This window comes from Acomys russatus, chromosome 14 (genome assembly GCF_903995435.1).
Source record: "Acomys russatus chromosome 14, mAcoRus1.1, whole genome shotgun sequence".
Taxonomy (NCBI): Eukaryota; Metazoa; Chordata; class Mammalia; order Rodentia; family Muridae; genus Acomys; species Acomys russatus.
The window spans coordinates 53,331,640-53,349,379 of NC_067150.1; the positions used below are offsets into that span (position 1 = coordinate 53,331,640).

Below are 17,740 nucleotides of genomic sequence, written 5' to 3' on the forward strand. Positions count from 1 at the left end.
CTCCTGCAGAGCTACTTTATGCTCTTTGTTCTTCAATCTGCCAGTCTTTCCTCTTTTATCCTCATTTTCATGTGCTGACTTTTTTTTTTGAGATGCTGACCCATTTTACTGAGGAATAAAGAAGCAATACAACTTCCATAACCTCACAAACCTCTAACTACATCTGTGCCTGCCCAAATGTTCTCATTTCTTTCATTACTGGCATCAGCTGTTTATGGTCAGAGATGGCCCAGTCTTCTATCCATGCACTCCAACTTCTATTCACCACCCACTCCCTGTCAAAATTTTCCTTACTCAACTCCTACAAATATGTCAGTTTTCCACCTAAAAAACAAATGTTTTCTCACCTTACTCTCTCTACTACCACTTCTTCAGCAAAACTTCTCAAAGTGCTTCCTGCTTATTTCTAACTTCTCCCCCCTTTCTCTTGGATCCATTCTAGTGAGCTCTCCCACTACCATCACCACTATTTCATCAGACTTGTTCTTACTAGAATACTAACTCCCTATTGCCAAAAACGACGATCAATTACCAGGCTTCCTCTTTAACAGTCAGCAGCATTAGACAACAGTTTTGTCCTCCCTCTGTGGAATACTTTCTTCTCTATCTGGTTTCTAGGACTCTGTCTCGCCAGCTTTTCCACTTCAATCAGGTCCTACCCAACTTTAAATGCTGTAAGTGCCCCAAATCTCAGTTCTGGGACCTCAGCTGTCTACCCTGTCTCCCTCTTGAAGTCATCTTCTCTATTCCCTTTCGATTGTCAAACTGAAATTTCGAGTCCATTTTCCCTTTTGTCTCAAGATATAGGCATCTGCAGTTTCTTCAACCAGATACCTAGTATGTACTTGAAAATTACTTTGTTCAAAACCTGTCTCCTTCAAAATCTTTTCCTTCAGTTTTATTCTTCACAGCAAATCCTATCCTTTTTTGTAATCATGCCAAATATTCCATATTATACTTAACCTCTCCTTTTCTCTCATTCTCTGCACCCTTCTTTCTCATCTTACTAAAAAACAATCTGTTGACCTTATAATCTTATCACCCCTACTACCTGATCTGAGTTAGAGCCTTTGACCTAGATGGATACAGCAGCCTCCTAATGGTTTTGCTCACCTTTGGTCATTCCCTAAAAGTGGAAAGATTTTTTTTTTTAATGTCTAATCACATCTAACCACTATTCTGTTTGAACTCATCCTTCCTTATCCCTTAGACTAAAAGCTAATATTCACACAGTCACCTTCTAAGAGTTTGCTTGACCTACCTACCATCCACTGCCACCACCTTTCTGAGTTCATCCTCCATCACTGTCACTTCATTTCAGTGATAGGTTCCACTCAACTGCCTGTCCCATGCTCCAGTGCTAGGCCTACAACACCTTGTACTGTCTGTATACATCAATTCATTTATGGCGACAGGAAGATCTCTGTGAGTTCAAAGCCAGTCTGGTCTATAAAAGTGAGGTCAGGACAGCCAAATCTACACAGAGAAACCCTGTCTTGAAAAACCAAATAAATAAATAAATAAATAAAAGCCTCCTTGTCAATGGCTTTTCCTAAACAGCTTCTACAAAAGTAATTGCAACTTTTCCCACGCAGCTCCTTTCCTCCCTATTCTTCTTCATCATTTACCATCAAACACGCTTTATGTCTTTTTATCCTTATGATTGCATCTAAAATATAAGTTTTATGAAGACCGGAATTTTTGCCTATTTTGTTCACCGGTATTTCCACGACCTACAATAGTGATCGACATCTTGTAGTCATGTACATATTTTACAAATAAATACAACCGTAGCCCTCTTTCAAAATGAAATTATCCACAAAATAAAGATTATATTGAAAGGAGCCACAGAAAGCTATCAGTTTTCTTATTTTATAAATCTAGTTAATTAATGGCACTTAATGTAGAATCAGAATTACTAATCCACTTTGTCTAATCTTTAGCCACCTGGAACTCTTAATATAAATTTCCCAATCACAATACTATTATTGCAATGTACAATGAACCAAGAAACCATCTTTTGTTCTTTGTACAGTTTTTTAATATATTCATTATATATCCTGTAAGATGGTATGCTTTTAGGAAGCTGGAGATGGCTCAGAGTGAAGACTGCTCACTGTTCTTGCAGGGGACCTGGGTTTGAGTCCCAGCACCTACATGGCAGCTTACAACCATCTGCAACTGCAATTTCAGGGTACCCAGCGCACTTTCCCAGCCTTTATAGGCCCCAGGCATGCACACGGTGCATAAGCATTCAGGCAAAACAGCTATACACTTATTAATACAACTTAAAAAAGAGTATATGCTTTTTAAGACCTGAAGTTTACTATTCAATTAAAATATATATGACAAGCACTATGATGCAGCCTGTGCTAGCTAGTTTTACATCAAATTGACAAAAGCTAGAATAATTTTCCTCAATTGGGAAAATGCCTCTACCAAACTGGCCTTTGGACAAACCTGTGGTGTATTTTCAGGATTAAAGATTGGTATGGGAAGGCCTAGCAGACTGGCAATGCCACTCCAGGGCTGGTAGTACTGAGTGCTATAAAAAAGCAGGCTGAGCAAATCAGTAATCAGTATCCCTCCACGGTCTCTGCATCAGTCCCTACCTTGCCTGAGTTCCTGTCCTGACTTTCCTTCATGGTGGATTACAAGCTATAGGATAAAATAAACCTTTTCCTCCCCAAATTGTTTTGTTGTTTCATCACAGCAAAAGAAACCCTAAGACACACCCCTATAATTCTAGCACGCTGAGCTGCTCTAAGGAGATTGTGAGCCCAGCCTGGACTACACAGTGCCAGATCATGTAACACAGTGAAACAAACATCAGTAACAGAAGAAATCACTGAGACAGACAACAGAGAAGAATCTCAAAGTGATTATTTCAAGTGAAATAAGCCAGACCTTTCCTCCTCAAATTACGTAGTACTGACTGATCACTTACATACAAACTCCAAAAAACTGCAAAACAACCTAGTGACAAAAGGCAGGCCAATGGTCTGAGGTGGTGGGATATGGGTATGTGAAGAGACATGACAGAAAGATTGCATTTAGACATTTGTGGAGATGGTAGGTTTATTTATTTACAATCCTGAATACAAAGGATTCCAGGTACTCAGAGGTATATTTATTAAATTGTATATATTAAATATGTGCAGTTCACTGTATGCCAATTATACCTGAGCGATGCTATTTAAAAAGCAGGTGGACCCCTAATATATTCTCTTGTAGGAAATAGTGATAAAATTTCATTGACCTCATTTATAGTCATCATATGCAACAAAGCAAATGTAAATTACTGCTTCTAATTCTGCTTTGAACTATCTTCCACTTCTCTTTCATTGCTACAGTTCAATTTGACAAGGAGTGCCCTGATTCTCAGAAACTAACATTCTTTTGTTCTGTATGTTATGTAGATGGGTGTTTTGTCTGCATGTATATCTGCATACCGGAAAGGGGCATTGGATTCTATGAGAATTAGATGGGACTACAATTATAGACAGTTGTAAGCCACAATGTAGGGGCTGAGAATTGAACCAGGACCTCAGAAAGAACCGCCAGTGCTTTTAATCACTGAGCCATCTCTCCAGCCCCTGAAACTAACTTTTTGTTTTGGTTTGGTTTTGGAGAAGACAGGGTTTCTCTGTGTAGTCCTGGCCACCTCGAACTCACTCTGTATACCAGGTTGGACTCAGAGATTAGCCTGCCTCTGCCTCCTGAGTGCTAGGATTCAAGGCATGTGCCATCACCACCAGACCAAACTTCTTACCGATCATTTTCAGCTAAATCTAGGAAGCCAACTGGTTTTGTGTCTCAACTTGACACAAGTTAGACTCATCAGAGAAGGAGTCTCAGTTGAAGAAATGCCTTCATGAGATCCAGATGTAAGACATTTTCTCAATTAGTGACCAATAGGGGAGGGTCCAGCCCACTTGTGGGTAGTACCATCTCTGGGCTGGTGGTCCTGGGTTGTATAAGAAAACAGGTTGAGTAAGCACCATCCACCATGGCTTCTCCATCAGCTCCTGTCTCCAGTTTCCTGCCCTGCTTGAGTTCCTGTCCTGACCTCCTTTGTTGATGAACAGCAATGTGGACATGTAAGCTGAATAAACCCTTTCATATCCAAGTTGCTTTTAGGTTGAGGTGTTTCATCACAGCAATATAAACCCTAACTAAGCCACCAACTTTCTGGTTTTGGCAAACATTGTATAAATGAAACAAAGCAGAGAAATAAACTTAATGCAGAGATGGAGAAACTACAATCATTATCCAATCCTTCGATCTTAGATCCATGTGGCTTCAGTCAATCACTGATGTGCTCACTAACACAACATGTAGCATCTGTTATCTATTAGACACTGCTAAAGTGTTAGGAATAAAATGATAAGCAACAGCCTTCTGGGATAATAAAGACAACTTAAGGCTGACTTTAGAAGTTAAAATTATGTACTTAACAATATAATTATGTGAAAATGGCTTTTATTTTCTATACTGCCGGGCCATCAAAGACTTTTTTGAAAAATTTCCGGGAGCTGGGCATGGTGGCGCATGCCTATAATTCCAGCACTTGGGGTAGGGATGGGGGGAGGCCAGACTGGTCTATAAAATGATGACAACCAGGGCTGTTACACAGAGAAACCCTGTCTTGAAAAACCAAAAAGTTTCCTGGAAAACTGCTTGATCACACTAGTATTTAACTCCCATTAAGATATAATAATGTAGCCGGGCATGGTGGTGAACACCTTCACACGCCCCCTTACACTCCAGAAGGGGCAGCCAGCAAAATCTTCTCATAACGGAAGTCATTAACCTCACTAAAGGCAGAGATCTCTGGTATTGGTCCATGCTCCCCTTGAGTAAAAGTCAAATAGGTGACAATGCTGGCTTGATTTAGGCATACTAAGTGGTGACTACATCAAATTCACAAGTTTGTCAAGAATTTTACACACAAAGACTTTGTTTTCCAGTACTGTACACACTTCAGTAGGTAACACTTTTTATATGTAACAAGTACTCCCATCAAACGTTGTTAAATTACTTTTCCAAAAATCATCCTGTATTTCTTGGTTTTGATAAATGCATGATTACACAAGGTGCTGGCACTAGGGGATACCAAGTAATAGGCATATGGTAAAAGGAATTTTCTACACTATTCAATTTTACAAAAATATACAATTTCAAAATAGAACACTATGGCTGGGCAGTGGTGGCTCACGCCTTTAATCCCAGCACTCAGGAGGCAGAAGCAGGTGTATCTCAGAGTTCCCAGACAGCCTGGAATACAGAGCAAGTTCCAGGAGAGCCAGGGCTACACAGAGAGACCCTGTCTCAAAAAACAAAAATAACAAAAAACAATTGAAATATGAGCATTTTCTACCTCTAACAAATTCTTTTTGTAAAACTCCCCAAATATTACAAATCTCTATTAGGCATGAATTCTTTAGTATCCTTATCACTTTATAATCTATGTTGAATAGGATATATGAATTCCAATAAACAAGACATCTGATTTTATTCCTACTGATCCTGAGTCACACAATCAGACACTTTTCAGTAAATAGTTATCCTCAAACTAGAGGACTTGAGACTTTCCAAGATGTGGGGGGTGGGGGGGGTTGAAATAAAGGACTATTAAAAAAATTACTGACAAAGAAAGTATCTTCTCCCTAAACCATTAAAACACTGTAGAATCTGATTTTTGTAACCCCCAAAAGTATGAATCTTTTTAAAAGTATAGTTTATTATTTGTTTTGGTATTTATTTGTATGCTTCTTTCTTTATTTACTTGCATGTGACTGTGCCTGTGTCTGTGGGAGGCTACCTGCATGTGTGTCTAAGCGTCCATAAATAGAGGCCACAGAACGTGGGTGCTGGGAACTGGCCCCTGGACCTCTGCGAGCATCGCCCGTTCACCATCGACTCTGCCTGCTCAAACCACTTATTCCGCAATCACATTTAAGTCAAGCTTAAAAAGATCTTTGATGTATGATATAAATTACTTCTATTTACTATCATAAGAAAGTCTCACAAAAATACATACTTTAAAATGTTGATACCAAGGCTGATTGGCTTTTTAATTAGGCAAATATGAGTTTAGAAAAATTATGACTTTTATTTGCAGTTTTTCTACCTCAAATTCTTACTATTAACCAAGAATGTCATGAAAATTCTGCTAAAACTCTTAATTACAAGCAAAGAAACACTAATTGTCTAATACAAGAGTTCTCCCCTAACTGTTCTTCTGAATACCACCAAATAGCTTTTGTACTTTAAATAATTTCTTTCCGGTATCAACTGTCTGATTTCTTTAAAAACTTGCTTTCCTTCTAAGAAGAGTAGTACCGAATCAGTACTACAAACAAAAGTGCTACTGTCAAAGAATTGATCTAATAATAAAAAGAGCTAAGGGCACTTGTCTTATGGAAAATTACTGCCAACTGCTGCCAGACCCTGCTTTCCTTCCTTCTGGGCCACTAGCCAGATACTAATCATTTTTAGACCCTTTCTAATTTTTAGTACACAGTGTGATATACTATACCACATCTAAACCAAACAGTATTTTAAATGAATGTTCTCTAAAATTCATCTCAGGTTCTGACATATATATGTGCATGTTCAATCTATATACATACACATGGGCACACACATTACGTACATACACATTTATATGCACATTCACGTATGTACACACATATATTACATACGTAAGTTAGTCCTCCATATTTACTGGTTTCACACTGATGATTCAACCAACCCAGAGTGGGAAGGACTACATGGAAAAACCCTACACTGAACATGCACACAGTTTTTGTTTTTTGAGACTGCATTTCTCTGTTTAACAATATCCTGGCTAGCCAGACGGTGGTGGTGCACGCCTTTAATGCCAGCTCTTGGGAGGCAGAGGCAGGCAGATCCCTGTGAGTTCGAGGCCAGCCTGGTCTACAAAGCGAGTTCAGGATAGTCAGAGAAACTCTGTCTTGAAAAAACAAAACAAACAAAAAATCAGTATCCTGGCTATCTTGGCCTCAAACTCAGAGGTCCACCTGCCTCTGCCTCCCAAGTGCTGTGATTAAAGGTGTGCGCCACCACATCTGGTGACTGTACAGACGTCTTCCTAATCATTATCCCTTAAACAATCATCTGGCATTATTTGTGGAACCTTTACATTGTATTAGGCACTAATAAGTAGCCTAGAGAAGACTGAAAGTCAGCACTATACCACTTTGTATACAAGACTTTATTCATAGACACTGGTAACTGTGGGCATCCGTAACTACTCCTTGAGCATGCTGGGTATGAGTGTATACACATGAACATCTACTATCTCTTGAAGTACACACAGAAACTCAAGGTAACAGTGACTTTATCTGAGACTTTTGGTCATTGGAATTTTATGATTTTGTGAGAAGCATTCAAAATTTTTCTCCATTTAAGGGGAAAATAGGCCAGGAATGGTAGTACACACCTTAACTCCGTAGGGTCAGTCAGACAGATCTATGAATTAGAGGCCAGCCTTGTCCACACAACAAGCTTTCTAGTTTAAAATATCCACTAAGGCAATGCTTGAGCAATTCTTTTTAAAATATCTTTCTTATAAATATTTTAACATTTAATTGTTCTTTTAAAAAATCAATTTATGATGCTCAATTTCACTATAACCAAAGAAATACCAAGCAAAATCTTTTGTTTATCAAATAATGAGGAGTTTTTTAAAACTAATAATTCTGGCAGCATAGAAATTGGCATCTTTCCAAATCTCCAGTGGGAATATCATACCCTGTAAGTCAGGGGGGAGGGACTAAGATGGAAGCAAAAGACACAGGTCTGAGCAGACATGCCTTCCAGGTAGAGCACCAGCTGAACTCTTGAGATCATGCAAAGAGCGGCCTGCTACAAATACCTCTGCAGATCTATATAAAGCTTTACAGTTCAAAACCTATGTATACTCTGTGCTTGTGTGCCAAATATATTGAAATGAAAGTAACTTCTGGTTATAGCCAAAGTTTGACTCTATATGCCCACTAAAACACATGTGCAAAACTGCTATTAATAGGTGTGTTTCTAAGAACTATGAGCTGTCAACAGCCCAAATATCCAACAAAAAGAATAGGTACATATGTCTACATGCAATGGAATAATATACAGCAATGAACAAAAATAAACTATTGCTACTTTTTAAAAAATGAATGAAGCTGGGCAGTGGCAGCGCACACCTTTAATCTCAGCACTTGGGAGGCAGAAGCAGGCTGCTCTCTGTGAGTTCAAGGCCAAAGTAGTCTACAGAGTGAGTTTCAGGACAGCCAGGGTTACACAGAGAAACCCTGTCTGAAACAAACAAACAAACAAACAAAAACTCCAAACAACCAAAAAAGAATTAATCTTACAGACACTAAGTTAAATAAAGAACCTTTCTCACCCCCACCAAAACAAAACAAAACAAAACAAAAAAAAACTTGCTTCCATTTTTAAAAAAATAAAGTTCAAGAGCAAACAGCAAACAAAATCTACAAATTGTGATTTGTAGAAAGGTAAATTATCTTTGGAAAGTACTAACTAGGAAAGAGAATGAAGAAGTTATGATGCCATATAAATATTCAGTATCTTTACCTGATTGGTGGATGTATGTATAAAGCTTCATTAAACAAGCCATTAGAAATCATTCTTGGGCTAAGAACTAGAAAGAACAGCAGCTGTGGTTGAGGTAGCATATCAGATATTCTACATATCAGATATTTGCATTAAAAATACAATTCCTAACAGTAGCAAAACTATAGTTATGAAGTAGCAATGAAAATCACTTTATGGTTGAGGGTCACCACGATATGAGGAACTCTATTAAAGGGTTGAGGCATTACGAATGTTGAGAACCACTAGACTAGACTTCATTCATTACACACCCATACACCATGTCCCTTCAGAAAAGCGATTATGTTTAATGCTTTTTTTGTAATCCTCTTAGTTAACATACACATATTTAGGCAGGTAAGAAATTATTGGCAAGACTGACACTAGTAACTCAGTAAGTAATCCGCAGAGTCTTCTTTTAAAAGGCAAAAACTAAAGCAAAACAAAAAGGAAGGAAAAAATAACAAGATTAAGGAAGCAGATGAGTAAAGTCACTGTGGAGGCTCCACATGACCTGATCCAAGTTCAGGATTTTCTCTGAGCTATGTCCTTAAGACTCTAAGATCCTCAGCATCACTTTTCTTGGAGAGAAAAACCAGGCACCTAGCATTCCTTTACAATAACCAGGCACCTAGTATTCCTTTACAATAACCAGGCACCTAGCATTCCTTTACAATAACATGCTTTTTTGGTTTTTTGAGACCAAGTCTCACTATTTAGCCCAGGATGACTTCAAACTCCCAATCTTTTTGCCTCAGCTTCCTCAGTGCTGGACTTATAGGTTCGTACCATCATTCCCTGCTCTAATAATAGTTTCACACCAGTGTTTATATCAGCTGAGCAGAAAATACCTTGCAGATAGGTTGGCTAGGTGACTCTAAGGAAGCTATTCAACCACTATTGCATATGAAATGTTCTCGTATGCTTAAGCTTTATGGCTAAATAGTCTTTAAAGCCAATGTGATCACAAATTCTCCTTTTTAGGCACTGAGTGGTAGATACCACATAGACAAACTGTATAACCTATTTCTACCATTTATAAACTGAGTAAAATATCAATCAGTAACTTAAAACACCAAATAAGCAACCTAATTTAGAAAGCAGTGTAATATGAAAGGGCATGGGATAAACCAGACCTAGACACAGTCACAGTCTGCTTCTTGGGAGGCAATGACTGAGAACAGCTTAATGTCAGAACTTGCTTTGAAAATGAAAGGCAATGGATTGAAGGCAACTATGAACATGTGGTATAAACACCCCCACACATTAGCAAATACTGCTTTCCATGTAAGAAGCAGTCAAGGTATAACTATCAATCGCCTATGTCCACGACTGGAAATTCTTGAATTAGTTAGCATCCCACCTAGCAATCCAAAAGCTAAGGATTTGTAGTTGCCTAAAACAAACAAACAAACAAACAAAACCCCAGGACTTTGCTGTTTCACTGCATAACATTCTCTATTGCACTGGGAGTCTCACTTCTTAATACGAGGCTCAGAACTACAGTCTATTCTCAGTTTGTCAGTAGGGCAGAGAAGCTAATCTAGAAAATGAGTTTGGGAAAGTAGGACATTATGAAGACACTGAGTTTGGTTTCTGTATTTCAAACATGTAGGGCAAGCCAAATATGTGTAAACAAGCAAGAGGAATTAAAAAATGAACAGCAAATATAAACCTATCTTTGATCCAGAAAAAGATATAATTACAGCAAAAAATAAGAGAATGAATGAACAAGAATGCCTGAGTGAATAACCCAGGGAGGTAGGAAGGAGGACCAGAGAGGATAAAGGATCTAAAATGCAAAGTGTGAAGAATGGAAAATCAGTAGTTTTTCCAGCAATATGAGAAAGCATGCTAAGCTGTGGAAACAATCTAACTGAAGGCTCTGAGTCAGGATGGTTCATTCAGTAAGCGGATCTCATTAGTACAACTGGAGCTTGAGGTTTATGGTGGAGAAAATGCAGATGAGCTAACGGGATGATGAAAGGCCTTGTAATGACAGTTAGGACTAAATCCTGGAGCTAAAGAACAATGGGTATTAAGTAAGGAGCAGTGAACAGATCCACATTACGCTGAAAGCAGTATAAAGATGGAATTCAGGGGTCAAGCCTAGGGCCAATAACTAAAGAGCTCACTCATTCTACCCCAGAATTAAGTAAGAACTTAGCATTATTGCATAGGTATTCTGCCATAGAGTAAGGGATTAGATACAACAAACAAAAATGCTAAAAACAATAAGGCCACTGTAATAAGCAAACTAAATGATCCAAAGAAAAGCATTTACCTTCATGAATGTATGTTCTAGAATTAAATACATCCTATCTCTATAAAGAAGCTTCTGAAATCAGATACACACACACACATGCATGTATTATATAAAACTACTTATATCCTGAGAACGAGCCACTCGTGTTCTCTTTGCTCTTTGTGTATGTCACATTGCAGAATCTCTAACACAAAAACTGATGCAGTACAATCCCTAGAACTGAGCTTTGTACAGATCATCGACAAAGCTTTTCTGGCATCCATTATTTACATATATACTTACAGGTGGAAACCAAGGCCCTGAGAGACTAAGAATTATCAAAGGTCACACTATTAGCAGTACAGCGAAGGTTACAATGCATGCCTTACAATTTCCTTTCTAGAAACTGCTTTGGTATATAACATTATGATTTTAGAATTTGAATGATGATTCAAAACCCACTTTGTCACTCTCATTTTCAGCACTGTAAGAAAGAAACTGTAAAACTATTTTTATGGTTCATATGCCTTATGAGAAAAACATATTTATTAAATGTGCCTATGTTTGGCCAAAGAATAGAAAGTCCTTCTGAAGTCAGCTCATGAGCACTCTCCCACCACATACACACACCCTATATTCAATCAAATACTGAGAATCTTGAAATGTTTTACCATTTAGTCATACATTTTTTATATTGCGCTCCCCACCTCACTTAAACACCCTATCCCCCATAATTTTTAGGCAACTGAGATACCTTTGTTTTTTATTAATACAAACAGGAAGATGTGGCAACATTGACAAAAGCTTGTAAGTGCTATGTATTTCCCAATCTTGCAATGTACAAAATGTTTTCATTTTTTAGACTTACCTAATTTTCATGCAAGCAACACTGCTAACTGAAATGTATTCAAGGAATATTAAAGTATGAAATCAGACAGCTTTCTACCCTCCATTCCCCCTCCTAAAGACACCTCCAAGGCCGGGCCGTGGTGGTGCAGGCCTTTAATCTCAGCACTTGGGAGGCAGAGGTAGGTGGATCGCTGTGAGTTCAAGGCCAGCCTGGTCTACAGGACAGCCAAGGCTACACAGAGAAACCCTGTGGGGGGTGGGACGGAAGACACCTCCAAACATGGTAAGTTCCACTTGTGTTCCTACAGATTTTCTTCAGGCTTACACCACAAAAGCATGTTCAAAGAGGTAACATTTACTTAATGCCCAAGCTCAACTGATCCTAGTTTTTGAAAAAATAATTCTAAAGGTAGAAAGCTCAGCTTCTGGTTATCACAACAGATGTCAACTGTTACTTAGGGGTTATTTAAGGAAAAAAAAAAAAAAAAAAAAAAAGGTTCCCAAGGTCACTGTTTTTTTTTTTTTCTCATCAGCATCAAAATTTAATGGTTTTATTTGTTGCTTCCTTCTCAATGTAGGATGCATTACTCCAATCACTACATCATGACACCGAACAGATGATCCACTCTTTGCAGATGGGTCAGTCTATGCTCATTTAAAGTCTGAAAGCCTTAAAAAAAAAAAAAAAAAAAAAAAATCCCAGTTTGAAGACAGAGATCTTCTTAAGTGTTTTGGGCTTTGGTTTCAACAAAATACTTGCTCAACTGATCAGTTTTGATGGTCATAAAAATGGATCAGGTACTTTGTGGTGAGAAAATAAAAACCAACATATTACCCACACTGCAAAGTCCAACGATCACTACAAAACATTCCCTTGTTTATTTGTTTATGTGCCTGCAAAATCCAAACCTTCATTACCTTGTTCCTAATCTTCCTGACTAAAAAGGCAGAAGAAATTACCTTTTAAAAAAATCTGGTAAGAAAAAGACTAGCAAGGCAGACTTCGTTGCTTCGCCATACTTCAATTTACCTGATTTTGTATTTCTTGTTTACAGATCCCACGGCAAAACTCCCTTAGGCCAAGGTGACATTAGACTGCCTAGACAGAACTGCCAGGCAAATGCTGACATTCTGACACACATTTTAAAACCACTCACAGGCAGAAGATACATAGAAGTCATTTTAAGTTTCACCTAAGTCTGGCAGAGTCATCAAGAAGTCTGTAATATTAAAACCACAGTGAAACTGATGCACCAGGACTCTCTCAAAGAGCTCCGTAGGCCATCTTTAAAAGGCTGCCAATGACACTTTTGCAGAAATCTGGCTTGGAGACCATGTATGCAATATATATATATATATATATATATATATATATATATATTTTTTTTTTTTTTTATATATATATATAAATTTTTTTAAAGTTACCCCTCTTCCACAAATGCTTTAGAAAAGAAGACACTTCCTGGCACTACTTAACATCCAGGCAAATTCAGGACAGACTTAACCATGGCAGGATCATCAAAGACTACTTAGAACATAAAGTCCAAATTGCACAGCTACCCCTAACCTAAGGAGCTAAATCTCTCAGGCTTCTGATACCTAAAAAAAAAAAAAAAAAAAAAAAAAAAAAAAATCCGTCCAGACAGCATGCCCAAGTCGGGTATCGCTCCTTTGGAGCTCAGAGCTCAAGCGACGCCGGCGCGTCCCTACAGGGATCCCGGGGCAAAAAGAAAAGAAAACTGCAGAACAAACCCACTGTGTCTCTAGCTAGGCGACTGCCCGGATCAATCTTCCAACTAAGCATTGAGTCAAGTCTCAACTAGAGAGAAAGAGACTAGATCGAAAATGTTAAATACCGAAAGCCACAAGCAGTGCCATGAGGTGGCTCCTGAAACCGGGTCTGGCACCCCTCATAGACCCAAAGCCCGCTGAGCCGCGCCCACACTGCGAGATCTTTCTCCTTGTCGCCCCGAAAAAGAAATGGGGACCATCACGCACAGTTACCGCCCCCCTCTGGGCGAAGTAGAAACCCCAATACAAACGCTGGTCTCCCCATGCATGCTCCTGCCCCCACCCACACCCACCCAGTCGCCTCCTGTCTGGAAGGACAGGGGCATCGCCCTAGTCACCCCAAGGAGACCTTAAACAAACCCCAGGTCTCCGGAACCCTGACACCATCCCGCTGTAGCCCAGGAATGCCAAGCAGATCCTCCTCCGCTCGTAGAGCTCCCCGGACCCTCGGGACCTGTCTAAACTGTATCCTGAACCTCGCAACTGCCCGGGGTCTCCAGACACGATCCCCTCGTCCCGGAACCGCGCGATGCCAGCACACGGGTTCTCAGGACACGAGAAGCGCTCCCGCGACCCCAGAGACCCGGGACCGTCTGGGCGGCCACCCACTCCCCCCACCCCAAAACCAAAGGAGCCCCGGGACCCCCCGGCCCCCGCCGCGTCACCGAGATCCCCGCACTCGGAGCGCCGCGCATCCCCCGGGAGCCGCCCCCGTCGCGAGCCCGCTAGCCACCGCCACCCCGGGTCGCCTCCTCAGCCGCGACACGCCGAGCTCCCTCACCTGAGGCGCGTCGGCGGACGGGCGGCCCCCAGAGCCCCGAGTAAAACTGAAGCGGGCGGCGGAGACACGGCGGCCCAGGCCTGCGCTGCCGCAGCTCCAGCCTCTCGGCAAGGAAGCGCTCGTGTGAGGAGAGCCCGCCCGCTCCGCGCGCTACCGGGGAGCCCAGCCGCCGCCGTGCCCGCGGCTCTTCCCGCGAGATCCCAGCCACGGTGAGGGGCGAGGCCATGGCGGGAGGGCGGGAGGCTCCTCGAGTGGCAGCCCCGGAAACCTGTTAGCGGCGGCGCGAGAGGCGGGGCCACCACGGGGCGGGGCCACCCTGAAGGGCGGGGCCGTGCCTATGGGGGCGGAGACTCCTGAAATGACAGTCCCGAAAACCTGTCAGCGGTGGCAGCGCAGGAGGCGGAACCCACAGCCTTGCTATGACCAATTGCAAAAGAGAAAAGGTGATTCTACCCGCCTCTCATCAATAAATCGCGGGCAAAGGTGTTGCTGACCCGAAGAAGTCTCCAGACCTGGGCGGTTTTCTAGGTGGATTAGATGACGTGGCTTGGATAAAGTTTGGTCCTGCTCGGCCGCCGTAGAGACACCTGGCTTAGCAGAGAAGCTGAACTAAATACTGCTGTAAGTTGAGGCGCTGTTACCTTTGTTTACGTTGCTATCTGAAGTGAGCAGAGAGAAGTCCCGTCTAACAGCCTGAAGGCTTACAGCCTCAGTTTACCCACTTCTGTCTCCCTCTTTAATGTAGACTTTGCCCCATCTCGGCTTCTCTGCCCGTTTACCTTTCAAACAGGACCACACTGTCACACGGGCGCTTCGAGCTGCAACCCAGCACATTTGCTCTAACAAAGGACTCTTGTAATACGTTTGTACGTTCGACGTGAAGCCTTCCACGAGGGTAAAGCACGAAATCTCCCCTGAGTGCTAACCTAACAAATCGCAGGAGTGCACGAAAACGTGTGTCTTTGCAGATGCTAGGGCCCAGCAGTGTTTGGCACAGGCGGGACATCAATCAAATAAGTGTGAACGGGCTGGACGGAAACTGATATACCTATCTAGACTGGCCTCAGAAATTGGGCTTTTCTAAGCCTTCTCTTTATAAGGGCAGCCATCCCCCTCACACGTGAGTCCCTTCTTCTCTCGTTATTATTTCTGCCTTCAATTTTCCTCTGGTCTCCCTTGCCCACTGCGAAAAGTACCCTTACTCTTTCTCAAGGTTAACCCCTGCCCTTGTGCACTGGATCTCAGCCAGGCGCCCCCCCCCCCCCGCCATTACCAATTTCTAACTCTTTTATCCCCGAAACACACTCAGTATCCCCCTATTCTTTGACCCGAACAAAACTGCCGTGCCGGCGCTGTCCACTCAAGCTGCTCTATTCTTCTGAGAATCCCATTTCTTGAGAGCATTAAAGTGTATCTGTGGTCTCTACTTCCCACCACGTATTTTTTTTTCCCCTCACTACGATGCTGCTTTTGCCCACACAGTCTGCTGCTCTCTCGATAGTTTCAAAAGACCTCTTTCCTAATAGACAAATTGGGTGGGACAGTTTCCCCGTGGCCTCTCTAAAGCCCGTTGACTATGCCTAAGGGTGTCTTCCTATAGCACCGGCCTAACTGTTCTTTTCGTTTTTTTAACCTCTGAGCCATCTCTCCAGCTTGTTCTTTTAAATCTTTAGCTACTTTTTTTTTTAGTCCCCCCTCTCCTCGTTTGAAAATGTTTGACTATTGACGACCCCTTCCTTATCTTATCCCACACCTTGCGCATAATAAGAAAAGTGTCCACACACCACTGCGCGCTCTGAGCACCACAAATTGGTTCAGACAAAAGCTGTTAGGGGGAATCCAGAGGGAAGAGATACGGCTGTGAAGCCTGAGCTGGGTGGTGAACTCGCAGTGGCCCACATGGATGAAAGGCTGAAGCAGAAGCCCTGCCAGAGAAAAGTAATATAAACCCGAGCAAAGATAAAAGAGTGCGAGCTGAGCCTGGCTGCCAGTCGCACACAGTTCGGTAAATAGATTCCTGCAGAAGCGAGGCAGGGGTTGCGGGGGCAAGATCAGAAAGGAACTAGGTAGTGAAAGGTTTTAAATACCAAGCCGCAGGAATTGGACTTGATTTGGCGTTAAATGGAAAACTGGAACCAATGCAAATATGCGTAGGGGGTGTAAGGAAGCCAGGCGTGGAAGCACGTCTATCAAATGTCTAAGTATACTTTAAAAAATAATGATAAAACAAGCTAATCTACAGTGAAAAATTAAAAATCATACCATTTTTCCTTGACAAGGTAAATACCGTGGATGTCCAGGTTGATAGGTAAACTTCTGCTAACAGCCTGAGAGTCTCAGTGTCCCCTGCTGGAACTAGGCAGGTTAAAGAGAGAAAACACAGAGAATCCTTTTTCACAGGTATTCTGTAGTAATGACTTTGGAATTTTGGTTTCTTTTTTTTTTTTTTTTTTTTTTTTTTAAACATTTTATTTTAATTTTTATGTGCCTTAGTATGAGAATGCCATGTGGGTGCTGGGAATTGAACCTGGGTCCTTTGGAAGAGCAAGCAGTGCTCTTAACCCCTGAGCCATCTCTCCAGCCCCCAAGGAATTTTGGTTTCTTTAAAAAACACAGAACTATTATAAGAATGTTTTCTTTTTAATCCCAGGTGTGGGGACAGGAGGCTGCTTCTCAGCAGCTGACTATGACTTGTCTCATGCTTTAGCAGAGGTGTGGTTTTGCCAGCTGCAGATAGTTTCTGTGATTGTGTGACGTTTGGAATTCTGGGAACTTTCCAGAGGGTATACAAATGTTAGCGCCCCATAGGTGGGGGTGGGTGGTCGTTGGTTGTTCAGGGGGCGTTGTTTGCAGTTTGTTAGTAGTTGTGCTCAAAGAAGAAACAAATTAGATCCAAGGATCTCTTTATCTCTCTCTTTCCCACTTTATCTTTCTCTCTCTCTCCTATCTAGTGATAGGAGGTGAAATTGGGGAGGGGTTATAAAGGATAGGAAAAAAAAGAGCCCACTGTTGGAGGTTGGTCTGATGTATTTTGATGCTAATGAATAAAAAGCCATCCCACCTGGGCAGGGCAGATGAGATACATGTGGCTAAGGTTCCTGGGCTTAGAGTGACAGAGAGGAATCCTGGGGAAAAGAAGGAAAGAGAGACCCAAGGAGGAGGAGACAGCCACCGTGGGCTAGATGGAAGAGAAGCACATGGCCGGCGTGGATGGGGATTTGGCCCAGATAAAGAACATTAGCAAGTATTTGGGATTATGGATGGGTGGTAGCTTGATAGAAGTTATTAGAAACAGATGGCATGGGATTGGGGCAGGTATGGGATGCCTGCCCCACTATGGGAAGTAGTTTAGAGGATTAATATCTGCCCTGCCTATTTTATTTTTTATTCTTTAATTAATTAATTCATATTACATCTCAGTAGTTATCCCATCCCTTGTATCCTCC

At 41.5% G+C, this 17,740-nt stretch overlaps 1 protein-coding gene across 1 annotated transcript in view; it reads right to left on the reverse strand.

Annotated features, from left to right (window-relative positions):
* The window catches only part of Glce (glucuronic acid epimerase), a 61,792-nt gene extending 47,325 nt beyond the window's left edge, over positions 1-14,467 (reverse strand). Inside the window, exon 1 of the mRNA XM_051156621.1 lies at positions 14,295-14,467. The gene's annotated coding sequence lies outside the window, so the exon portion shown is untranslated. The remainder of the gene's footprint in view (positions 1-14,294) is intronic.
* Positions 14,468-17,740: the final 3,273 nt, after the last annotated feature.